This window comes from Bubalus bubalis, chromosome 5 (assembly GCF_019923935.1).
Source record: "Bubalus bubalis isolate 160015118507 breed Murrah chromosome 5, NDDB_SH_1, whole genome shotgun sequence".
NCBI classification, from domain to species: domain Eukaryota; kingdom Metazoa; phylum Chordata; class Mammalia; order Artiodactyla; family Bovidae; genus Bubalus; species Bubalus bubalis.
Genome location: NC_059161.1, coordinates 40,543,786 through 40,570,474, shown reverse-complemented (window position 1 = coordinate 40,570,474; position 26,689 = coordinate 40,543,786). Strand labels below are relative to the sequence as shown.

Below are 26,689 nucleotides of genomic sequence, written 5' to 3'. Positions count from 1 at the left end.
CAGTCCAACTTTCACATCCATACATGCCCACTGGAAAAACCATAGCCTTGACCAGATGGACCTTTGTTGGCAAAGTAATGTCTCTGCTTTTGAATATGCTATCTAAGTTGGTCATAACTTTTCTTTCAAGGAGTAAGCGTCTTTTAATTTCATGGCTGCAGTCACCATCTGCAGTGGTTTTGGAGCCCCCAAAAATAAAGTCTGACTCCTTCATTTGCTTGTCCTAATCAAAATCTAGGTCTCCTTTAGAGATTTCAATTCTTCCACATCCCTTGCAAGTGAAGGCAATTTTTTTTTCTTCCAACTTTTGTGCCATAGTGCTGGAGGTGAATATTTGATTCTTAGTACTTTCAAATATTGTTAACGATTCTCTTTAAACAGTTTTCTGAAAACACCTACCATTAGAGTCTATACACATCCTCATCTATCTCCTAAGCTGTAGGTCTCCCCCTTTTTTCAGTAAAAATTTCAACTTCTGTTTTTCCCCACTCCCACTCCTGTCAAAAATTCTGATGCCTCATTATCCACTGAAATAGTCCATCTTCTACTTGGTCTTTCAGTACCTTGATCTCATTTTCTGTGCTCCTAACCTCCACCACACCTCATCTCAGTCATTTACTCCTGTCCAAAACAGGACAGGAAGCCCAAATGGAGTCACTTATGATAAGCCCCATGTTACCAAGCTGAGATGGAACATATTTGCAGTTTTGACTCTTTCAGAAATGGACTCTTAAACCAGTAAATTAAGAATCTCTTGATCAGCACTAGTGAGCACTAGTGCCTGACAGACCCTTGCCTATCCCAGAAGGGAAAGTGACCACACTACAACCAATCCACTCTTCACTGGTATGACTCTCTTGATCTTGCTCACTTCTGACTACAAAAGTCTTTCATTTTATTCAGCTCCTTGGAGCTCCTTTCTACCTTCTAGATTGGATGCTGTCTGACTCATGAATCATTGAGTAAAGCCAATAAGATCTTTAAAATCTACTCAGTTGAATTTTTTTTTAACACTTCCTACACTTATACCCTAGACCATGTATTGGGATGGCCAAAAAGTTCATTTGAGTTTTTCCAACCCAATATTTTGCAAGCACTGAATCTCAATCAAACTGTCTGATCACCACTCTTACATCTCCAGTTCAATTCCTCTTACTAGAGGAATTCAATTCAATCCATCAATTCAATTCAATCCAATTCAATTCCTCTTACTAGCCCTCCTCTACTCCCCAGGGATCCTTCTCCCATTCACCCTCTCCATTCCACCTCTCCACTGCCTATTATCTCCTCCATAGCCTGTCTTCCCTCCTTACCCAAATTAGTTCATTGGTTTATTCTCATAATTACCTCTGGGATATACTTTTAATCCCTTGCCCCTTTAGGTTCTGGTTATGTTTACCAGGTTAAATCCAATTCTCCACCCATATTTGTTTGCACCTGAGGTGGTGAATATGGTTGGAAAGACTATATAACTAGGCAGACTGATACATTTGAAATTCAAGAGTATTAAATGACATGAGCATACTACACTTACCAGCAAGTCTGCTCCTGCTTTCTGGGGTCTTTAGTTCTTACCTTTTCCTCTCTCTTCAAATCTATAACAGCTCTATTCTTGCTCCCTCTTGACTGTTTACTGTGCCTGATATTTCACTGCAGAAATAAAGAGTAATCAGATAAAAAGCTCCTCATCTCTTCCCAACCAAATCTCTCTCCTCCCTGTGCCTTTTATACCCATAGAGTCTTGCCTCCCTACCTATTAAGAAGAATGCATTTTCTGTCCCCCTATTTAAGACCAACCATTCCACCTGTGTCCTGGATCATTTTTTGATTAATTCACACTGTGTTAGATTGATTGATGCTCTGCTATCTTAAGAGGGAATGATCTTCATATTGAGACCAAAACCTAAAGATTTTAGCCAAGAAGAATTGTAGGAGAAAATCCTCAGTGGAAATGGGGTTAATTATTTAAACAGACCTTACTCTGATGGCCCAAGTTTCATTTCCTCTTTGAGATTTTGTCATGTTTATTTTTGCAGCCACTACCTTATCCTAGACTCAGAGGCCTACTGTTCCCCTAAAATTTTGATATACTACTGCCACAACCAAAATTAATTTTGGTCTTGGCATAACTGAAGTGTACTGGATTTTCCTAAAGGCCTTTTACTAGAAACTAAAGAAAAATACCTTAATATTTTGTGACAAAATTTAGGTATAGAAAAGATACATTTGTTTATTCATTAATTCTTCAGCTATCTATTAAGTCTCCCATTATCCTTGGCACTGAGATTAAAGTCAAAGGTTTTAGCACATGGTATGTATTTGCAGATGGCTCTGAATCTAGGAGAGAAGACAATAAAAAAGAAACAAATAATTGTGTAGAATTTAATAATATATAAATGTGGTGCAGTGGTTGGACAGATTGGAATTGATTTTCTCTACCTGAAGAAGTTGGGAAGGTGCATTGAGGGGAGGGTGTTTGAATTTGGAGAACATAAGCAGGTCAATGTAGATGGAGTATTGACGTGAGGCGAGAGAGATGAGGAAGGGACTAGGAAAGCAGACAGGTGCCAGTCCTGGAAGATATTAAACATAATACTAAAGGGTTTAGACTCTATCCTGAATATGCAAAAGGAGATCTTGACTTTTTTAAGCATTAAAGTTTACATGTTAGGTAGTTTTCATTTGTACGAAGACTATTTAGGAAGTCAAGTGAGAGAGATGAGGACCTAAACTTAAAATGTTTGAGTGATAGTGATTCAGTCGTGTCTGACTCTTTGAGACCCCATAGACTATAGTCTGCCAGTCTCCTCTGTCCTTAGGATTCTCCAGGCAAGAATACTGGAATGCATTGCTATTTCCTTCTCCAGGTAACATGTTTAGAAGGATGAATCATTAGGTCCTAAGGAACAGTTGGATGGAGGAAGGAATAGTCAAGGATGACTTACCTGTTTCTAATGTGGATATCTAGATGAATAAGGGAAGAATGCACTATTGAAAGGGATGAATAATTTCCAGTGGGAAGTGTTTTGACTACATCCTTTGTGAGACTAGCATTAGAAGTTAATTTTTTGCCTGCAAAAGAATCGTTTGTGACCTTTTCTCTAAACTGGATTAATGAATGACACCACCTAAAATCCATTGTGTGTATTATATTATTATGATTTTTAAAAACTAAGCAAAACTATTTGCAGGATAATAAACCCATCACCATGACACCTGAGCACTTAGTGAAGATATCTTAAGACTCTTTCTAGAGCCTGCATCCAGACAAATACGATTTGAAAAATTCTATTCAAATTCTTCTTTTCTATCAACATTAGTTTAACAATGTTGTCTTTTTAACTTATTACTCCAGGAAAGATACAATAGCCAGGCTTATGCAAACATGGTGAAATAAAACTTACAAAACTTGCTCAAAGCAGTTAATTTTCCTGAAATACCAACTAGACATTTCTGTGATCTCAGGGTGATTGTTTTCAATGAAGAAAATCAGATCATCTGAAAGATTTTAGCTGTGTCTACTATGATAATATAGATCGGGCCATAAAATTTGTCCTATGGCTACTGATCTTGAATCCCATAACTTGAATCTGATAGACAGATATATGCTATTTGCCTATCCATTCATGCTATTACCCTTTATTAGGGAGATAGAAGGTGTTATACAAATGATAAACTCCATATAGAATTGATTAGAAGTATAAATAAAAATGAAAAAGTAAAGTGGCTATAAAGTTCTTTGAAATTTTTAGGTGGTAATATTATAAAAATAACATTAATAATAGTGCTTACTCTTTTCCAGGCAGTATTCAATGCTGTGCCTCTATGATCTTATTTAATCCTCACTATGATCCCATGGGCTAAGCACTATAACATCAGCTTTATGCACAAAGCAGATGGATTTAGTGAGGTTAAGTAACTCATTTCAAAGAAGCAGTCAATAAGCAGAAGAACTGTGATTTAACTCAAGGGTCAGTGGAAACCCCAAGAATTTAAGAAGAATGGACTTGAACCCAAGTCTTTGTTCCAGATTTGCGGTGTTGAACTATACCTAAGACTAATCTTAGGGCAATGATACAGCCTCCAGTAAGCAGGGCAGATACAAAGACATGAAGAAGATGTTTGTTATTTAGCATTCTTTAAGAGGTACACACACACACACAGATAACAGATGGAGTTTTTTCCTAGGAGATCTGGCTACCCTAAATTCTGACCACTAGTTAGGCCTCAGCATGACAAATGCTGGTCCTAATGTACAAAAAGATAGGATGCTTAAGTGTGGTGTTTTCAAAGACTTTGCTTACATAATCTCTAAAAGACCTTTGTAAAATGATCTAGAGCCATGTAGCTACCTCTCACACTCTTAAATTACCAGATAAAATTCTTCATTTAAATTTAAATAATTTCTGAGTATGAAATTTCCAGTGCCCTATAAATATTGGCGTGAAGTGCTCAGTTACTCAGCCATGTCCTACTCTTTGTGACACCATGGACTATAGCCTGCCAGGCTCCTCTGTCCATGGAATTTCTCAGGAAAGAATGCTGGATCAGGTTGCCATTTCCTTCTCCAGGGGATCTTTCCAACCCTGAGATCAAACCTGTGTCTCTTGTGGCTCCTGCACTGTCAGAATCCTCCTGGATTTTTTACCACTGTGCAACCTAGGAAGCATTACTTATAATTAAACAGTGAAATCATTCTTTTAAGTATATTCAGTGAAATCTAAATACAATAGTGGTTTGATACTGTCACCCACATTGAAATAGATGATCATGTTCTATAATGCATGAAAGTTTTGTAATTATCTTTGTTTTTTTTTTTTTCATAATCAACTGTATAATTTTTATTTTTTTATTTTGTGGTGGATTCATTTTGATATTTGGCAAAACTAATACAATTATGTAAAGTTTAAAAATAAAATAAAATTAAAAAAAAAGAAAAAAAATGTAATTATCTTTGAATTAATACTTCCCTTCTCACTGTTTTATCCTCATGTAACCTATTTTAGCTTTGAAGGTCTCTCATTGATTACCCAATCATTTTTTTTTGTAGCAAATAGATGTATATAAATGGAAATTTCACTATTTAAAAACTTTCCTATAATTACCATACAGTTTATTAGTACAGAATGGTTGAAACATGATACAACATGTGGGATGCAATGTAATTGGGCAAAATTTTGAACATTTTTACTTTTAAAAAGGGCTTCCCAGGTGACTTTAGTGGTAAAGAACCCATCTGCCAATGCAAGAGACATAAGAGATGTGTGTTTGATCCCTGGGCTGGGAAGATCGCCTGGAGAAGGAAATGGCAACCCACTTCAGTATTCTTATCTGGAGAATTTCATGGACAGGGAAACCTGGCAGGCTATAGTCCATAGAGTTGCAAATAGTCAGACATGACTGAAGAGACTTAGCATGCAGTTTAAAAAAAAAGTAAATGGGAGTTTTTTTATCCAATTGTTTCAGATATTCTGTTCATAGATTTCTCAATACTAGAATGAGACAAAGTTCATCAATTTACTCTTATTTTTTGTTTGTAAACGTATAAGCACTGGGAAATCTTGTTCACGTGGTTATGTAGAAATGTCATTCAATTAATAATCCTCCTTTTGTGTTAAATGCCAATGTTTATATCAGGACATTAAATAACAAACAATTTATTATGCTCTCTTCAGCAGCATATATACTAAAATAAACTATTTAGTGATCTATCAGCTGACAGATTGGTTAAGTCTTCCTCCAATTTTGAAAAACTCAAAAAGCTGAAAACCATCCAACTTGCAACAGATCCGTCATAAACAGAGTCATTTGCTTTCTCAACACCAGCATCACTATTTTCAAATGTCTCTTTGTTTGTCACCCAGTAGTCTTTTATACTCTGGAGCAATGAGCCAAAGAAACTTTTGGATGGATAATGGGTGGTTCTTTCTTTTGCAAAGTGGACAAAGTTATTATGAAGATGGGAAAGAAAAAAACTATGCTTTTTCATAAGCATTTTATGGAAGCTGAGAATAAATTAGTGCCTTGAAACCATGTACATCTGCATATCCTCAGAAAGTTTTCAGATACCATCAGAATCTAGGCAACACTTTGAATCCCACTACTTTAGTGCCCATGCTTGTATACATGAAAATCATGGTATTTTGAGTCATCTGGGTTGTCTTTATTCCTAAAGATAGGTGAGTACCTAATTAACGTCATTTGAAGCCTGTGTGTATAAGTTGCTTCAGTCATGTCCAACTCTCTGTGACCCTATGGACTGTAGCCTGCCAGACTCCTCTGTCCGTGGGATTCTCCAGGAAAGAATACTGGAGTGGGTTGCCAAGCCCTCCTCCAGGGGATGGAACTTGCATCTCTTACATCTCCTGTATTGGCAGGCAGGTTCTTTACCACTGGCACCACCTGGGAAGCCCCAGTTTGAAGGGTACCAGAATGTTTTTCTGGATTCTAAAATTCCCCCAAAGCAGTGGTTACTGTTACCCCTCTGAACAAAAACCTCTCAAGTATGGAACTGAAACTGACTGGAAGAAGTAATAGATAGTGTTTACTGAGTATATATTATGAGCCAGATATTTAAAATTTTTGCATAAACTTAATACTACTTACAACCCTATGAAGTAGATGCTATTAGCCCTAGTGTACAAATGAGAAAAATTAAGGCACAGAAAAGTTAAATAACTTGCCCCTGGTTTCACCATTAGTTGGTAGAGCTGGCCTCCAAACCAGGCAGTTTGTCTCTGAAAGCTACTAAGCTTAACCACTAGACTAAAAAGCTCTCAATATTATTCCTGTCTTTACACACTAGATTTCTTGGGTTAATTTTCTAGACATACTTTGGGGCTTTGAGAATAAGGGGCAGAGGACAGACCTGGGTTTGGGTGTTTGTTTTTTGGAGGGAACTATAGGTAATGCTACAAAATGGAAGTCTGAGTGCAGTCTTTCAGTAAGGGCTGTGGACAACTAAATGGATGACTGAAGGTATTGAGTCTTGGGAAGGGAAGACGGGGGTTCAGAACCAGGGAAAGCAGACTTCAGAGAGAAAAAAGAGATAATGACTTTGTCATAATGGTTCTCTGCCTGGCCCCACCAGGAATTTGTTAAGCTAAGAGAGTAATAGTCTATTTGGTTAGTGACAGATGTTGAATATCTTGTGCATCTAGCTGCATATGGGAAACCTACAGGAAAGCCTGTAATGCTAGTTACTTCATTCACTGGACACTTGCTTATTGATTGCAGCCTCTGTGCATAGACAGTAGCATACTCAAGATGTGCAAAAAAAAAAAAATCAGGATCATAAATGCCTTAGATCATAAAGTGTGATAATCACGGTAAATTCCTAAATCAGGAGTGTTTCTGTCTTAATTTCACACTGTTCCATTCTACTTGCCAGTAGCAAGTTAAAAACAAGCCAGGAAGGACCTAGTTAGATTAGATCACCTCATACTTTGGGATAAATATTGAAAAACACGAACCTTAGGGCATGCCTTGGAGGTCGGAAAGTCAGCACTTGTGAGAACGAGAGAAGAAACAGTTCCCAAGGTCTTGGCAGAAAATGTTTTCGGCCACCTGGAATCACAGTTCTGCTGTTTGCAGCATTGTATTAAACCCTCTATTAAAGTGTGGCTATTGTTTAGATGGAAAAAAAGATAAGCAGACAAATTAGCAACCGACCAGGGAGACTTGTGGGTTAGCATTTGACTTTGTACCTAGAAAGAAACGAGAGGTTTGACAAGCTGCCTTCAGGTTCCCTGCTCTTTGTTCCTGGAAACCTCTTTTTGAGGGCCAGAATATTATAACAAGATTTTCTGATAAAGAGCCATCAAAGTCAAAGAACCAGAATAGATGATTAAATGTTAAACCTACCTAGAAAGTACATCAAGTAAGAAGGAATTCTTTCCTTTATTGGTAACTATACTGAAATCCTTAAAAGTCTAGAAAACCCAAGTTAACCTAATTATCCCTGGTCCTTGTGTACCCTTCTGTAAAAGTTGGCAGAGGATTTAGGACAACACTAAAGTGAGTCTTAATCTGTATGTTCTAAATATGAGTCAACTGTGACAAAGCTGTCAAAACCCTAACTGTCTTATTCTGGGCACAGGACCAAAATAAGGAGAACGACAGCATTGTATACCTTGAAACAGTCAAGCCATTTGTTAAATGTTCGGTTTCCCTCTGGAATTTACATTTTAAGAGGGATATAGATCAACTGGGGGCTTCCCAGGTGGCACAGTGGTAAAGAATCTGCCTGCCAATGCAGGAGACACAGGTTTGATCCCTGGGTCTGGAAGATCCCCTGGAGGAGGAAGTGGCAACCCACTCCAGTATTCTTGCCTGGAAAATTCCATGAATAGAGGAACCTGGTAGGCTATAGTCCATAGGGTCACAAAGAGTTGGACACAACTGATCACACAAGCACGCACATTGATCAATTGGAGCATATATAAAGGAATAGAACAATAATGATAGGGTCTTGGAAACAATGCACAGAGGAAACAGCTAATGACTGAGAAAAATTGATCTGAAAAGAGAAAAAGGAAGAACGCATATGATTTCATGTTTGAAGGAATGTTTTGTGGGACAGGGGACAGACTCATTTGTGTTGACCTATATAGCAGGTGGATAGGAAAGATTTAGAGGCGGATTTAAAGACATGTTTGGAAAGAATTATCTTATAATTCAAACTTTTCAATTGTGGATCGGGTTGTCTAGTGAAGTAATGGGCTGGAAATGATCAAGGAAAAGCTGTCATGGATATTAGAGAATATTGCAGGGACTTCTGCCCTGGGTGACTTACATAGCACTGGCCCTTGAAACCTGGAACCTCTGCCTTCAAACCATTTATTTCTGACGCAGATTTTTTTGAATGAAAATTGCACTTGGAAACTCACTGTGTTTTTCTCTTTTACCTTAAAGATAAGCCCACTGCATGAGCCAAGTAAATCTTCTTGCTTATTGGGTTACACTTCATTATTAGAGAATATGAATATGGTTTGCAAATTAGCCTTCTATGGAAGGTGGGGGAGATGTTATTTAAATTTGAATCACCTGTCATACTACATTCCAGGATCCAAAGACTTCACAGTGACCAAAAGGAAGTGGTTGATACTTTTCTTCAAAAAGAAGATTTTTTTTTCTATTTGGTGGTTGGAAAGCATTCCTACTCTGTGAAAGGATAATAAACTTTTAATACCCCTTTGCACACCAATATTCTATATTAAAAATATGTCTAGACTTCCCCTGAAGAGAAAAAGTTAAAATTTTACATAACCTCCTCCTCCTTCTGCCTCTGTAACTCAGCTTGCCCCTTGCAAAGTCTAGATCACGTAGGTCAGGTAGTCTCAGAAAGTGGGGACTTGCAATACTAGGAACTGGATTTTATCTCACTCACCCTTGTCCTGCTCTTCACAATTGCCCAGCCCCTGAAAACCTGCTTAATCATGCCTGTCCAGGCCAGGCATCCCCCTCTCCATCTTGACTGCTATTCCCATGCGTGAGAAACCCAGCCTATTAACAGCTAGTGCTGCCCACTACAGCCTGTCTATAAAAACTCTGTAATCCCTTTGTTCAGGGCTCAGAGTTTGGAGTGTTAACTCCTTTGGGCCCGCCAGCGTAAAAAAAGTTGGAGTTCTCTAACTCTCAGAGTGTGGTGCTTGGTTTCTCGAGTACTGGTTTCTGTAACACCCCTAACTAATTCAGATTTTATGACATGATACTAGCTGATTCAGGTTTACTAGCACCTTATAAATGATTAGTTTTTTTTAAAGAAAACTTTATATACTATTATTCTTCAAAACATTTTATGGCATATGCATTTATTCACTTTTATATATTCATAAAATGTTTATTATCCTATTACATCTAGAAATACAGGAATGAACAAGACAGAAAATTCCCCTGTTTTTTGGGAACTTAGATTCTAGATGAGAGGTAATAGAAGAAAAACAAAGTCCTTAAGAAACAACATGCAGAAAAGTGAATGGATAGATATATACATTGATACATGTGCTTAGCTAGTTTTAAATGCTACATAAAGAGTATAATAGCAGCTGTGTAAGGATTGCTAACTGAGTATGTGTTCATGTTTCCTGCAGAAGTTAATGTTTGACTTGAGACCTAAATAAACAGAGAAAGTGAAAGTCACTCAGTCATATCCAACTCTTTGTGACCCCATGGACTGTAGCCCACAAGGCTCCTCTGTCCATAGGATTCTCCAGGCAAGAATACTGGAGGGGGTAGTCGTTCTCATCCCCAGGGGAATCTTCACAACCCAGGGATCGAACCTGGGTCTCCTGCATTGCACGAGGATTCTTTACCATTTGAGCCACAAAAACCATGTGAAAATATGGAAAGGACCTTTCTAGGCAAGTGAGCAGCAAGTGCAAAGACACTGTGGTGAGAAGGAGACCGACTTGTTGAGGAAAAGCAAGACCATGGTGACCAGAGGATAGTGCCTTGAAAGGGAAAATAGTGGCAGAAGAAGCAAGAAGGTACAGGGGAGCCTGAAGACTCTTACAGGCTTTTGAAATAAATTTAGGGTTTATTTCAAGCACATTTAAAGTTATTAAGAGACTTTTAAGGGAGGCAGTATGTAATACAATGAGATATTCTTTCTGAAAGAATCTTTTGGCTTCTGTGTAGCAAGTAGATGGGAAGGAGGTGAGAGCCAGAACAAGGTTTATTAGGCCACCATGCAAACATGTAAAAATAAAAATAAGCTCCCCAAGTGAATGTTAGACCAGTTGTTAACAAGAACTATCATAATATCGTCCTCATAGAATAAATAAATATTTATTGATAAGTTAAGTGTCTGGGACTGAAGCCAAGCTCCTTGTTCTCTCCATGAATTGTGCTCTTTTTATTTGGCTCCCAGGTAATGAAATTACAAGCGCTATGTACACTCATATTTTGGAAGACTTAAGGCAGAGAGCTGCTGCCTTTGAGAGGACTTACGTTCAAAATAGGAACACGTATATCTCCAACAGATAGCTGCTTAACTGAAAGAAAATCCATGGATACAGAGGAGATAGAAGAGGTTGGTGGAAAGCAAAGCAGAAAGACACTTAAGGGTCATGGTCCCTTTAGCCCCCAGATGCTAACAATGCTTATGTTGCTCTAATTATTTAGCCTCAAGGCAGCTTCTATGTCCTGTCATAACATTGCCTCCAGGTTCTCTATACCTCTTCTAAAGGCTCTATGCTGACTGGTTGGCTTTGAGCTTCACAGCAGGCTTAATCTAGTGCTTCTTGCCAGAGCAATGGTTTTCAAGTTCTAGCATGTGTCAGCATCACCTGCAGGTTTGTTAAAACACAGACTACTGGACTCCACCCCTAGAATTTCTGGTTCAGCAGGTGGGTCCCAGGAACCAACATTTCTGTGCATTTCAGGTAATACTGATGCTCGAGGTCTAGAAATCATGCTTTGAGAATCTCTAGCCTTTAGGCATAGAGTGTAGGTGAAGAATGAGATAGAGAATGACAGTGATTAGAGAAAACCCCTGTTTACAGCACCTGTGCAATAGATACCTATAAGATAAAACCAAATTAACTTGAACCTCAAAGGTATCTTAATTGGGGAAAATGTCAAAAGGAGGAATTACAGCTGAGAGAATGGAATACAGCTGGAAGAACGGTTTTACTCTTTGCTTGAAGATGGTAGCAGAGCTGAGAGCTTAGGGTTCTCAAATAATTGCATGGAGTCAAACTGCCCATGAACAGTATGAAAAGGCAAAATGATAGGATACTGAAAGAGGAACTCCCCAGGTCAGTAGGTGCCCAATATGCTACTGGAGATCAGTGGAGAAATAACTCCAGAAAGAATGAAGGGATGGAGCCAAAGCAAAAACAATACCCAGTTGACTCATTGGAAAAGACTCTGATGCTGGGAGGGATTGGGGACAGGAGGAGAAGGGAACGACAGAGGATGAGATGGCTGGATGGCATCACTGACTCAATGGACGTGAGTCTGAGTGAACTCCGGGAGTTGGTGATGGACAGGGAGGCCTGGCGTGCTGCGATTCATGGGGTCGCAAAGAGTCGGACACGACTAAGCGACTGAACTGAACTGAACTTGAGTTAGAAATGTTAGGATCATCTCTCTCTTTCCTCTAGCCCAGTATTCATTGGAACAATTTTTTTTAAGCCTTTTTATTTTGTACTTCGGTATAGGCAATTAACAATGTTATCATAGTTGCAGCGATAGTTTCAGGTAAAAAGCTAAGAGACTCAGCCTTATGTATACATGTATCTATTCTTCCCCAAATTCCCCTCCTATCTAGGCTGCCATGTAACATTGAGCAGTGTTCCCTGTGCTATATAGTAGGTCTTTGTTGGTTGTCAGTTTTATATAGCAGTGTGTACCTGTCCATCCCAAACTCCCTAACTATCCCTTCCCCACACCCTTTCCTCTAGCAGCCATAAGTACCACATCTTTTTTTATCCATTCCTTTGTCTGTGGACATCTAGTTTGCTTTTGGAAAACACTGATGCTTGGATTCCATGCACAGAAATTCTGATTTAACAGGTTGAGGATGTAACCTGAGCATCAGAATATTAAAGTGCTTTCCACGTCATTGTACAGCCAGTGTTCCAGCTTCTGCCTCTTTCTGTTTGCAATCACTGGCTGTCTTTACTCTGGTCCAATTCTTCATTTCCCAATGTGGAACAAGGTTGGCTTAGTCCTACTATTATTATTCATCACTGTCAGCCTAAGAATAGGAAAAAACAGCTAGAAAGAGGAATTCAGGTGCAACTGGACCAGCTGGATCAGAAGTGGCTCTCAGTTAGTGGCTCTAGAAAGTAAGATATTTTTAGATATTGGAGGAGGGGTCACTTAAAAAAAAAAACCTCTATACAATTAACTGTTTAAATTATCATTTTATAAAAAATGATAGCAGCTTATGCTGTATAACACAGGGAGCCCAGCCCAGTGCTCTGTGATGACCTAGAGGGGTTGGATGGGAGAAGGGGGAGGGAGGCTCAAGAGAGAAGGGATATATATATATATATATATATATATATATATATATATAGTTGTTGTTTAGTCACTAAGTTGTGTCCAACTCTGCTACCCTATAGACTGCAGCATGCCAGGCTTCCCTGTCCTTCACTATTTCCTAGTTTGTGAAAACTCATCTCCATTGAGTTGGTGATGCTATCTAATCATCTCATCCTCTGTCACCCTCTTCTCTCACCCTCAATCTTTCCCAGCATCAGGGTCTTTTCCAGTGAGTCAGCTCTTCACATCAGGTGGCCAAAGTATGGGAGCTTCAACTTTAGCACTAGCCCTTCCAATGAATATTCAGGACTGGTTTCCTTTAGGATTGACTGGTTTGATCTCCTTGTTGTCCAAGGGACTTTCATGAGTCTTCTCTAGCACCACAGTTTGAAAGCATCAATTCTTAGGCACTCAGCCTCGTTTATGATCCAACTCTCACATCCATACATGACTACTGGAAAAACCATAGCTTTGACTATACAGACCTTTGTTGGCAAAGTGATGTCTCTGCTTTTATACTTATGGCTGGTTTCTGTTTAGTCGCCCAGTCATGTCTGACTCTTTGTGACCCTGTCCAAGGAATTTTTCAGGCAAGAATACTGGAGTAGCTTGACATTTCCTCCTCCAGAGGGTCTTCCTGACCCAGGGATTGAAACCATCTCTTCTGTGTCTCCTGCATTGCAGGAAGATTCTTTACCCATTGAGCTATCACATTGTTCTATGGAAAAAACCATCACAACATTGTAAAGCAATTACACTCCAATTAAGAATTTTTTTTAAGTGATAGCAGCTTAGAATTCTTTAAAAGTAATTATTTAGTTCTTTGGCCCATTTTTTGATTGGGTCATTTATTTTTCTGGAATTGAGCTGCAGGAGTTGCTTGTATATTTTTGAGATTAGTTGTTTGTCAGTTGCTTCATTTGCTATTATTTTCTCCCATTCTGAAGGCTGTCTTTTCACCTTGTTTATAGTTTCCTTTGTTGTGCAGAAGCTTTTAATTTTATTTTTTTTTCTCGTTTCATACATGATATTTTACATGTTTCAATGCCATTCTCCCAAATCTTCCCACCCCCTCCCTCTCCCAGAGTCCATAAGACTGTTCTATACATCAGTGTCTCTTTTGCTGTCTCGTACACAGGGTTATTGTTACCATCTATCTAAATTCCATATATATGCATTAGTATACTGTATTGGCGTTTTTCTTTCTGGCTTTTAATTTTAATTAGGTCCCATTTGTTTATTTTTGCTTTTATTTCCACTATTCTGGGAGGTGTGTCATAGAGGATCCTGCTGTGATTTTTGTCGGAGAGTGTTTTGCCTATGTTCTCTAGGAGTTTTATAGTTTCTAGTCTTTTGTTTAGATCTTTAATCCATTTTGAGTTTATTTTTGTGTATGGTGTTAGAAAGTGTTCTAGTTTCATTCTTTTACAAGTGGTTGACCAGTTTTCCCAGCACCACTTGTTAAAGAGATTGTCTTTTCTCCATTGTATATTCTTGCCTCCTTTGTCAAAGATAAGGTGTCCATAGGTGTGTGGATTTATCTCTGGGCTTTCTATTTTGTTCCATTGATCTGTATAGAGACATTTCTCCAAAGAAGACATACAGATGGCTAACAAACACATGACAAGATGCTCAACATCACTCATTATCAGAGAAAGGCAAATCAAAACCACAATGAGGTACCATTTCATGCCAGTCAGAATGGCTGCGATCCAAAAGTCAACAAGCAATAAATGCTGGAGAGGGTGTGCAGAAAAGGGAACCTTCTTACACTTTTGGTGGGAATGCAAACTAGTACAGCCACTATGGAGAACAGTGTGGCGATTCCTTAAAAAACTGGAAATAGAACTGCCTTATGACCCAGCAATCCCACTGCTGGGCATACACACCGAGGAAACCAGAATTGAAAGAGACACATGTACCCCAATGTTCATTGCAGCACTGTTTATAATAGCCAGGACATGGAAGCAACCTAGATGTCCATCAGAGGATGAATGGGTCAGAAAGCCGTGGTACATATACACAATGGAGTATTCCTCAGCCATTAAAAAGAATACATTTGAATCAGTTCTAATGAGGTGGATGAAATCGGAGCCTATTATACAGAGTGAAGTAAGCCAGAAAGAAAAACACCAATACAGAATACTAACGCATATATATGGAATTTAGAAAGATGGTAACAATAACCCTGTATGTGAGACAGCAAAAGAGACACAGATGTATAGAACAGTCTTTTGGATTCGGTGGGAGAGGGAGAGGGTGGGATAACTTGGGAGAATGGCACTGAAACATGTATAATATCATATGTGAAACGAATCGCCAGTCCAGGTTCGATGCAGGATACAGGATGCTTGGGGCTGGTGCACTGGGATGACCAAGAGGGATGGTATGGGGAGGGAGGTGGGAGGGGGGTTCAGAATGGGGAACACATGTATACCCGTGGTGGATTCATGCTCATGTATGGCAAAACCAATACAATATTGTAATTAGCCTCCAATTAAAATTTAAAAATTAAATAAAAAAATATAAAAGTAATTATTTTCTGGTTTTAACATAGGTCATTAAAAAATTTTTTTTTCAGTTGCCTTAGAGGCCCTGTTTTCAGGTGTATTCTTAACTTATTGTAATAGAAAGCATTTGGTTTTTGTTTCCCCTGTGTCATCACTTTTTCTAGCAAACCATTTGTAGCATTTATATCTTATTAGTCTATCCTTGTCAGATTTCAGGCAACCTGAGAGATGGAAGGAAGGGGATAACAGGGAATCATCAAGACCTGGAAGCCCTCGTGGACTTAGGCTGTGGTTAGGGTGCTTGCTAGAAATACACCAGAGAATGGAGGGTGCGTCATCACTAAGCTAAAACATGTTAGCTAGATAGCCATCAGAAGGATTTCCTGTTTGCCTCTGTGGGATGCAAATGAGAAATTCATCTTTTCATCTGATTTTACCCATTTTTATTGCAAATGACTCCATAGATAGTAGGTCTCTTAGCCCTCTATCAGAAGGCTCTTGCCCTGTTCACCCACATACAGAAAGAAAGATGGGCCTTAGGATAATCCTTGATTGAGTCACTCTTAATGGATGAGTTTGACACAAGAAACTGCCCTTGTATGGAGAAAAGTGCCAGGCCTCCCCCATGGGGAACCTGGATTGGGAAAGACTGCTTTGTGCCCTTCTGCTGGGTCCTGCAGTCCCCAGAGGTTAGCAGTGGGGGAGAGAAGAGCACAGTTAGTTAAAAAAAGACAGAGTCAATGCCACATTCAGAGATGCAGTTTTCTGAGCCCCACAGAGTACCATGTCATTAAGATTCAGATCACACAGATTTCTCTGTCCAACATGCCTCAGAAATACATCAGATTTACTGATCTATCCTGGAAGAATGAGATGATTTAGACTGCTATTGACTTTTCAAATGAGATTCATATGCCATAAAAATCAGTTTTAAAGTGTACAGATAGTTTTTAATATTTTCATCAAGTTGTGCAAGTGTCAGTGCTATAATTCCAAAATATTTTCATCACCCTCTAAAGAAACTCCCATTCTCTCTCCCCTACACTCCCAGGAAACCACGAATATACTTTCTCTCCCTGTGGATTTGCCTAGTGTGGAAATGTCATACACATAGAATTGTACAATCTGTAGCATTTCGTAACTTTTGTAACTGGCTTCTTTGGCTTAGCTTGGGATGTTTTCAAGGATCGTCTGTATTGCAGCATGTATCAGCATTTCATTCCTTTTATGGCTAAGTAATAATCCATTGAAGGATATACCACATTTTATTTCTTCACACATCATTTGATGAATATTTTGCTACCATTTTTTGGCTATTATGTGTAATGCTGCCATGAATATTTGTGTACACATTTTGTATGTTTTCCTTTCTCTTGGGCATACATTAGAAGTGTAATTGCAAGAGTATATGGTTACTCTATGTTTAATTTTTGAGGAACTCAGACTATTTTCCAAAGTGGCTGTACCCTTTCACATCCCACTAGCAATGTCTGAGAGCTCTAGTTTCTCCATATCCTTGCCAACCCTGGTCGCTACTGTGTGTTTTAGAGTATAATCATCCTAGTATATGTGGAAGTGGCAGCCAAGTGTGGTTTTGATGGCATTTCATTAATGACAGATGATGTTGAACTTGTTGGCCATTTATATATCTTTAGAGAAGTGTCCACTTAAATTCTTTGTCTGTTTTTAAATTCAGTTCTTTTTATTGTTGAGTTGTAAGTCTTCTTTATATATTCTGGGTGCAGGTATCTTGTAGTATCTGCAAATATGTTCTCTTATTCTGTGACTTGTACTCTCAATTTCTTGGTGGTATTATTTGCAGCACAAAGAGTTTTTTTGTTTGTTTTTGTTTTTGTTTTTTCACTTTTGATGTAGTCCCTTTTTTCCTCCTCTCTTCCTTTGTCACTTGTGATCTTGATGTCATATCTAAGAATCTACTTTCTAACCCGAAGTCATGAAGATTTAATTTAATTTTGGGTCTAGGAGTTTTGTTTTCACTTTGACATGTAAGTATATGATCTGCTTTAAGTTAATTTTCGATGTATAATGTGAGTTAAAGATCACCTTCATTCTTTTTGCTGAAAATCTATCTACTACAAATATATTGATTTATACGTGGGTCCTTTGCATTTCTGTATGATTTTTAGAGTTAGCTTGTCAAATAATGCTTTTTTTTTTTTTTTTTTTTTTTTGCATTTCTTTTCCATGGGGATGGTCTTGATCCCTGTTTCCTCTACAATGTCACGAACCTCAGTCCATAGTTCATCAGGCACTCTATCTATCAGATCTAGGCCCTTAAATCTATTTCTCACTTCCACTGTATAAGCATAAGGGATTTGATTTAGGTCATACCTGAATGGTCTAGTGGTTTTCCCTACTTTCTTCAAGTGGAAAAAGTTGGCTTAAAGCTCAACATTCAGAAAACGAAGATCATGGCATCCGGTCCCATCACTTCATGGGAAATAGATGCGGAAACAGTGGAAACAGTGTCAGACTTTATTTTTTTGGACTCCAAAATCACTGCAGATGGTGACTGCAGCCATGAAATTAAAAGACGCTTACTCCTTGGAAGGAAAGTTATGACCAACCTAGATAGCATATTCAAAAGCAGAGACATTACTTTGCTAACAACGGTCCGTTTAGTCAAGGCTATGGTTTTTCCTGTGGTCATGTATGGATGTGAAAGTTAGACTGTGAAGAAGGCTGAGTGCAGAAGAATTGATGCTTTTGAACTGTGGTGTTGGAGAAGACTCTTGAGAGTCCCTTGGACTGCAAGGAGATCCAACCAGTCCATTCTGAAGGACATCAGCCCTGGATTTCTTTGGAAGGAATGATTCTAAAGCTGAAACTCCAGTACTTTGGCCACCTCATGCGAAGAGTTGACTCATTGGAAAAGACTCTGATGCTGGGAGGGATTGGGGGCAGGAGGAGAAGGGGACAACAGAGGATGAGATGGCTGGATGGCATCACTGACTCGATGGACATGAGTCTGGGTGAACTCTGGGAGTTGGTGATGGACAGGAAGGCCTGGAGTGCTGTGATTCATGGGGTCACAAAGAGTCGGACATGACTGAGCAACTGAACTGAACTGAACTGTCAATTAATGCAAAAAAGGAGCTGAAATTTTAATAATTCTTTGCTTTTTCTCTTTGCTACCATATCTCTCTGATGCTTTGAAAATGATTTTTTTGTAATGTATCCAACATTTCCTAATTTTCACCGTGAGGCCTTTGTCTTGCCTTGATCTACTACATCCTTCTTAAAAGTAAAAGTTCTCAGCTTATTTTTGTGGCTATATAGGTATCTCTCACATACGATGATCTTGATATAGGAGTGTTTGCATTTAAAATATAAATATGTCCTATATTTGAGTCATGTGTCTTCATCTAGAATGTGAAAATATATGTCTCTTCTACATTTACTTCTTGTAGGGAAGCCTTCTCTACTGCTTTTTCCTGACAGATATAACCATGAATGACATTTCTTCTTCTCATTTACACATATGATTTAATCATTTTTCATTTTTGCTATTCTTTGGGTCATAAAATCCCTATCTTTATGACTATCAGAAATAATCAGTTTTTTCTCAGTAGGAAAAAGAAGTTAGAGGAAATGAAGTTTTGAAAGGGGAGCAGTTGCTAGTTTCAGGTTCTGAATGTCATTCTCATTCTGAGAGTAAGATTTCTTAAGCCTTAGGTTTCCTTCTATTCTCCCCACCATGAAAGAACTGCAATTCAACAGCAATCTTTGCATGATGCTATTTAATGTGTACAGAGCTGTCCCTGAGTCCTTCCAACCATGTGATCACCCTCAAACATATTTTTCAAACATAGTTTTAAATAGGCTAAATTCTGGAAAACTACAGAAGGAACAATCTCACACTCATTTTCTATGGTTCTTTTATTCAAGCTTCCCTTCAGGATGGGGAACACATGTAAACCTGTGGCGGATTCATTTTGATATTTGGCAAATCTAATACAGTTATGTAAAGTTTAAAAATAAAATAAAATTTATAAAAAAAAAAATAAATAAATAAATTCAAGTATTTTCCCCACAATTTTCCTGATAAAATCAAATGTAGTTAATATGTTTAAATAGTAGGCTTGTTAAATTATCAAATTATTTTTAAACTTATTCATTTAATGGTTTGTTGGCATGTACATGCTTTATTTCAACAAATGTTTTTTGAGTTCTGGACCCCGAGATACTTGTGATTCAAAGATGAATAAAATTTAGATCATGCCTGTGAGGAGTTAAAAATTAAGTGGGAGTGGGGAGAAATAGACAAAAAACATACAATTTTAAAATAATTTAGTGAAGTCAATGATAGTACAAGGTGTTGTGGATCACTGATGAAGGATAGGAGTTGTTGTTCAGTCACTTAGTTGTGTCTGACTCTTTGCAACCCCACGGACTGCAGCAAGCTAGCTTTCTCTGTCCTTCACTATCTCCTGGAGTTTGCTCAAATTCATATCCATTGAGTCATCTCATCCTCTGCAGTCCCCTTTTCCTCCTACCTTCAATCTTTCCCAGCATCAGGGTCTTTTCCAATGCGCTGGCTCTTCACATCAGGTGGCCAAAGTATTGGAGCTTCAGCTTCAGCATCAGTCTTTTCAATGAATATTCAGAGTTGATTTCCTTTAAGATTGACTAGTTTGATCTCCTTGCAGTCCAAGGGACTCTCAAGAGTCTTTTCCAACACCACAGTTCAAAACCATCAATTCCTCAGTGCTCAGCCTTCTTTGACTACTAGAAAAATCATAGCTTTGACTATAGGGCAATTTTAAAATAATTCAGTGAAGTCAGTGATAGTACAAGGTATTGTGGATCACTGAAGAAGGACAGGAGTACTAAGGTAAAAAGAGAACCATGAGGCATTAAGGCCTTGGAAGGAGAGGAAGGTAAAAGCAAGAAAGGACCAGAATATTCTTGGCGGTAAAACTTAAGGGGAAGTAGATTCTGTTATCATTAGATGGATACCTAGTGAAAGCTCAGTCATGGTAAAAAGGAACATCATCCCTTATTTTTTCACCTATTTCACAAAATTGTCTTGGAACCATTCAGTAGTCAGGTTTCTCTTTTTCTCTGATCAGTTCATGGGGCTTCCTTGACAGCTCAGTTGGTAAAGAATCCACCTGCAATGCAGGAGGCCCTGGTTCGATTCCTGGGTCAAGAAGATCCACTGGAGAAGGGATAGGCTACCCATTCCAGTATTCTTGGGTTTCCCTTGTGTCTCAGCTGGTAAAGAATCCGCCTGCAATGCTGGAGGTCTGGGTTAAATCCCTAGGTTGGAAAGATCCCCTGGAGAAGGGAAAGGCTACCCACTCCAGTATTCTGGTCTGGAGAATTCCATGGACTGTATAGCCACAGGGTCACACAGAGTTGGACACAACTGAGTGACTTTCACTTTCCCAGTTCAGTTACAAATTCTCTGATGCAGAAGATTCCTTGTCTGGGCAATGCATAGCTTATAATTAACAACCAATTATTGTACTCAAAAAGAAGGAAGGAAGGATGTCACTGCACTTCACTGAAGACCTCTAATCTTACCTTCTCAGTGAGTTTCATTTCCTTTCTGCCACTAGAGGGAAATGTCAACATTTTTTTTTTTCTTCCTATCACCAGAGGAAATCTTCCTGAAGAAAAGGCCCTGCCCCCATACAGCTGGAGCCTATTTCTCCTGGAGAATTTTCAACATGAATCAGTGTTCATACTTTATCCAGCTAGGTTCTTGAAACATAAACTAACATCTTAATAATGGAAGAAATATCACCAAATAACATAGCTCCATTTTAACTGTTCTCATTATTTTCTCTTTTCAGTCCTTAGAAACCAAATTCTATTGTAACTGCACCCTCTGTGTGTGCACACCGACACTCACACATGTACATACACACACACTCCATGTTGCAGGCTTGCAAGGAGGTATTTTCTCACTTTGTGCTTTAATCTCTTCTCAAATAAGACTGAGAACTCTGAGGGAAAGAATGCACATTTTCTTCCCCAGATATTCTTACTTAAAATGAACACATTTAAAAATATGTCACCCTAAGTTTTAAGAGGGACATCAGGATGGCCAAGGGGTCTAAAGTGAAAGTGAAGTTAGTTGTGTCTGACTCTTTGCGACCCCATGGACTGTAGCCTACCACGCTCCTCCATCTGTGGGATTTTTCAAGCAAGAATACTGGAGGGGGTTGCCATTGCCTTCTCCAGGAGATCTTCCCCACCCAGGGATTGAACCCAGGTCTCCAGCATTGAAGGCAGATGCTTTACCGTCTGAGCCACCAGGGAAATACTTGTTGTTCAGTTGCTAAGTCATATCCAACTCTTTGCAACCTGATAGACTGCGGCACACCAGGCTTCCCTGTCCGTCACTATCTCCTGGAGTTTGCTCAAACTCATGTCCATTGAGTCTATGATGCCATCCAGCCATCTCAATAAATATAAATTAAGCAATGAAGAACTCCTACTTTGGTAGAAAACAGAAATTTAAATGGTGGTAACCAAAAAAGAAGATCATATTAGTGGTATGTCAACATCACTAGGGGGTGTCCTCATGGCTCAGATTGTAAAGAATCTGCCTGCAAGGTGGAAGGTTTGATTCCTGGGTCTGGAAGTTTCTCTGGAGAAGGGAATGGCAACCTACTCTAGTATTCTTACCTGGAGAATCCCATGGACAGAGGAACATGGCCAGATACAGTCCATGAGGTCTCAAAGAGTTGGACACAATTGAGTGACTAACGCTTTCAACATCACTAGAGACCTGAAGGAAGTGAAATGCCAGAAAGGTCAACGTGTTTACTTTTTTCCTACCATCAATGAAAATTTGCTATTTTCTAGACACTGGTCTAAGATTACATGCATTATTTTAATCTTAAATACCACCCTATGAAGTAAGTAATAATACCACCCCATTCAGGCTGGATGAAACATAGACTGGAATCAAGATTGCTAGGAGAAATATCAATAGCCTCAGATACACAGATGACACCGCCCTTATGGCAGAAAGCAAAGAGGAACTAAAGATCCTCTTGATGAAAGTGAAAGAGGAGGGTGAAAAAGCTGGCTTAAAATTCAACATTCAAAAAACTAAGATCATGGCAGCCAGTCCCATCACTTCATGGCAAATAGATGGGGACATGATGGAAACTGTGACAGACTTTATTTTCCTGGGCTCCAAAATCACTACATAGTGACTGCAGCCATGAAATTAAAAGACGCTTGCTCCTTGGAAGAAAGCTATGGCCAATCTAGAAAGCATATTAAAAAGCAGAGACATTACTTTGCCAACAAAGGTCCATCTAGTCAAAACTATGGTTTTTCAAGTAGTCATGTATGGATGTGAGAATTGGACCATAAAGAAAGCTGAGCACCGAAGAATTGATGCTTTTGAACTGTGGTGTTGGAGAAGACTCTGAGGGTCCCTTGGACGGCAAGGAGATCAAACCAGTCAATCCTAAAGGAAATCAGTCCTGAATATTTATTGGAAGGACTGATGCTGAAACTCCAGTACTTTGGCCACCTGATGTGAAGAACTAACTCATTTGAAAAGACCCTGATGCTGGGAAAGATTGAAGGCAGGAGAAGGGGACAACAGAGGATGAGATGTTTAGATGGCATCACTGACTCAATGGACATGAGTTTGAGCAAGCTCCGGGAGTTGGTGATGGACAGGGAAGTCTGGCATGCTGCAGTCCATGGGGTTGCCAAGAGTTGGACATGACTGAGTGACTGAACTGAACTGATGAATTGAGTATTATATGTCCCTTGGGACTGAGCTTAACTATATTAAGGTAACTTAGGTAAGTTTCCACAGCTAGTAATGTGAAGACCTGAGATCTGAACTCAATTTTATTTTCTTTCTCTCCGATATATTGCCTTCTATTTATAAACAAAGTTCTAGACCTAAATCAAAGGGATCTCTGACTGTACTGCCAAAGTGTTCCCAACAGAATCCCTTTGGCAAGATATTCCCTTTACCCCAAAGGGTAGAGATAGAGGATGGGAAAATTAGGCCAGTATTTCCAGTGTTGGTCCATCCTATAACTTGTTAGACTCAGACTTTGCCTATGATATGGTCAAAACAATCAATGACTTAAAATTCCGGGCCTCAGTTTTCTAATCCATAGACTAGGCTTAATGATTACCACAAACTGGACTGCTGTTAGGTGCAACCTAGAGAATTTATGTAAAACTCTAGGACAGTTCCTTACTCTACCGTCATGTGCCCCCAGATATACACTCCTTCAGACAAGCTGCAAAAGATAATCTCCAAGGCATTTGTATAGAATTCTCATGGGACCCAATCAAAATCCAGATTTCTGAGTCAATTAAAGTAAAATACAGTATAGAGCTTCCTCAAAAAATTGAAAAATAGAACTACCATATAATCCAGGAATTCTACTCTTGGATATATAGCCTAAAGAAATAAAAACACCAATTCAAGTATGTACATCCACCCCAATGATCACAGCAGCTTTATTTATATTTGCTAAGACGTGTGTGTTAGTCGCTTAGTTGTGTCCAACACTTTGCGACCCCATGGACTATAGCCTGCCAGGCTCCTCTGTCCTTGGGGATTCTCCAGGCAAGAATACTGGAGTGGCATGTCATTTCCTTCTCCAGGGGATCTTTCTGACCCAGGTATTGAACCAGGGTCTCCTGCATTACAGGCAGATTCTTTACCATATGAGCTACAGGGAAGTCCTATAATTGCTAAGATATGGAAGCAAATTAAGTGCCCATCAACAGATAAATGGGTAAAGAAGACATGGTATGTGTGTGTGTGTATATATGTGTGTGTGTGTGTGTGTGTGTATGTATATATATATTCAATAGAATATTATTCAGCCATAAAAATGAAATTTTGCCATTTGCAACAACATGGATGGACTCAGAAGGCATTATACTAAGTGAAATATGTCAGACAGGGGAAGACAAATACTGTATGACATTACTTATATGTGGAATCTAAAAAATATAACAAGCTAAATGAATAATAATAATAATAAAAGAAGCAGACTCACAGGTATAGAGAATAAACTAGAAGTTACCAGTGGGGGGAGGGAAGGGGAAGGGACAATATGGGAATAGGAGGGAAAAGGGTTATTAAATGAAATCATATGTGTGAAATTTTTGAAAATTGTTAAGAGCTATAGAATTTAAAGAATATTTCATTCAATAAAATAAGGAAGAAGGGTAAAATAAAGTTCCAAGGCTTCTCCATTTAGGTTTAGATGATTCATAAAAAAGGCCTAATTCAGTAAACAGCAAGTACTTTAAACTAGAAATTGATATAATCCTCCCTGTCTCTTAAAACACTATTTTTCCCTTCCTTACTACTGTTGGTTGCTCTCTCACAACTACAACATTCTTCATTTTATAGTTTGGTGGTGATTTTTTTTTTAAAGATTAGTTCTCAAGTTTTTTCCATCATTTCTCAAAATGGAAATTCTTCAGTTTAAGGGTATCATTATTGTCTATTATTGTCGGTTTCATTTTGCACTGCCCTGAATCTTCACATGCAAAAGCAATTTCATCTTGTCTAAAAATGGAATCTTTGAAAACATAACAGTTGGCAGCTTGCCTCCATTTCTAATATCTGAGACCACCTTAGTATATTGCAGCACTGTTGGAATCCATACCTTTGGAGTCTCAAGCAGAAAAACATACTTACCATTCTGCATATTAATCTTAAATTTAGCTATTATTAAGCAAGAAAAATAAGTGTCAACAATTAGAGTCTTAGAGCTACATATGGGATTGCCAGTGTTTCAGATAAAGTGGAAATTTATAGAATCAGTCTTTCTTAATGTTTACAAGAACTTCTGATTATTTTGACCTTATTTCTTGATACTCTTTTCCTCTCTCTTGCTCTGTTTTCTTTATATTACCCAGAATTGAGAATTGGGCTTTTTCGTAGGTTGTTTCTGCATGGAATCTATAGAGAAATCTATATTTGCTGGCGGGCGGGGATGGCTGAGGCAGCCCTATATGTTTTTGACATGATTGGTTACTGTACCTTGATCTGGTGAGTGTCTGGTGCCTCCAGAGCAGAATGAATTTCTAATGGGGATGCAAGTTAGGGGGAGTCCTTGATCGGGGCCTAGATGCAGAGGTGTCAGGCTAGACAAAGAGTCTTGCCTTTTTCAGACATTTGCGGAGTATTTGAACCCACCTAGTCCTTGTACTAGGAACCAGATGGATCTCCTGAGTTGATAAGTGTCTTCACTCAGGTTCCCAAAAGCAGACTCTGAGACAGGTTTTTATGAAAGCAACTTATTGAAGATGTGCTCTCAGGAGAAGAGAAGTGGGATGCATGCATGCTCAGTCGCTTCAGTCATGTCCGACTCTTTGCGACCCTATGGACTGTAGCCCACCAGGCTCCTCTATCCATGGGATTCTTCAGGTAAGAATAGTGGAGTGGATTTCCATGCCCTCCTCCAGGAGATTTCCCATCTCAGGGATCAATCCCTCATCTCCTGCATAGAACAGGGGAAGAAAGTAAGGATCTGATCTCACTTGGAATTAGCTTCAGTCTATGTCCCACAAGGAGTTCTGGAGCATGAATTATACCACGGTTTAGTTGCACTTTGAGGCAAGGGAGCCAGAACTGTATAGTCCCTGTCAGTTACTGGTGGCGGACTATCTTGGGGGAGGGATGGCTTCTCTCAGAGGGCAGTTCTCTGGAGAAAGAGCATCTGGGTACCCTTAGTGGTGACGCTCAGTGCTACTGGGTACCCTTAGTGGTGACGCTCAGTGCTACTGGGGGATGGATGTGCCCACTCAGTGCAGGGGATGTGGGCAGGCTGGCAGCAGCATCCACTGCAGTAAGAAATGTCTTTCTCTTCTCACCCTATCTTAAGAACATAAAAAAATGCAGGTCAGTTCCTTTGCTTTTATTTAAGGAATTAAAATGATGCTCTGAATATAAATGGCTGTCTACACTGTCAGCCAGAGAAAGCCTTAGCTTTCAGCTGCAGTTGAAATCTTGATTTGCTAGATATTTGTGGTTATGCACATTTAAGAAATCCCAAAGTTGTAATTTAGGTGGATTACCACAAAGCAACAGCAGAAATTAGTTATATACACAAAAAGCTTTTCTTCATCACCTCTCACCTCTGCCAATACCAAGTTTTCCATATAATATTCAACTTTAACCTACAAATCCATTCCTTTCACTTAGG

General features: G+C 39.0%; 1 long non-coding RNA gene across 1 annotated transcript in view; it reads right to left on the bottom strand.

Annotated features, from left to right (window-relative positions):
- Positions 1-218: 218 nt before the first annotated feature.
- Positions 219-26,689, bottom strand: part of LOC123333696 — a 60,607-nt gene continuing 34,136 nt past the window's right edge. Inside the window, exon 3 of the long non-coding RNA XR_006551159.2 lies at positions 219-1,650. This is a non-coding gene — a long non-coding RNA (uncharacterized LOC123333696). The remainder of the gene's footprint in view (positions 1,651-26,689) is intronic.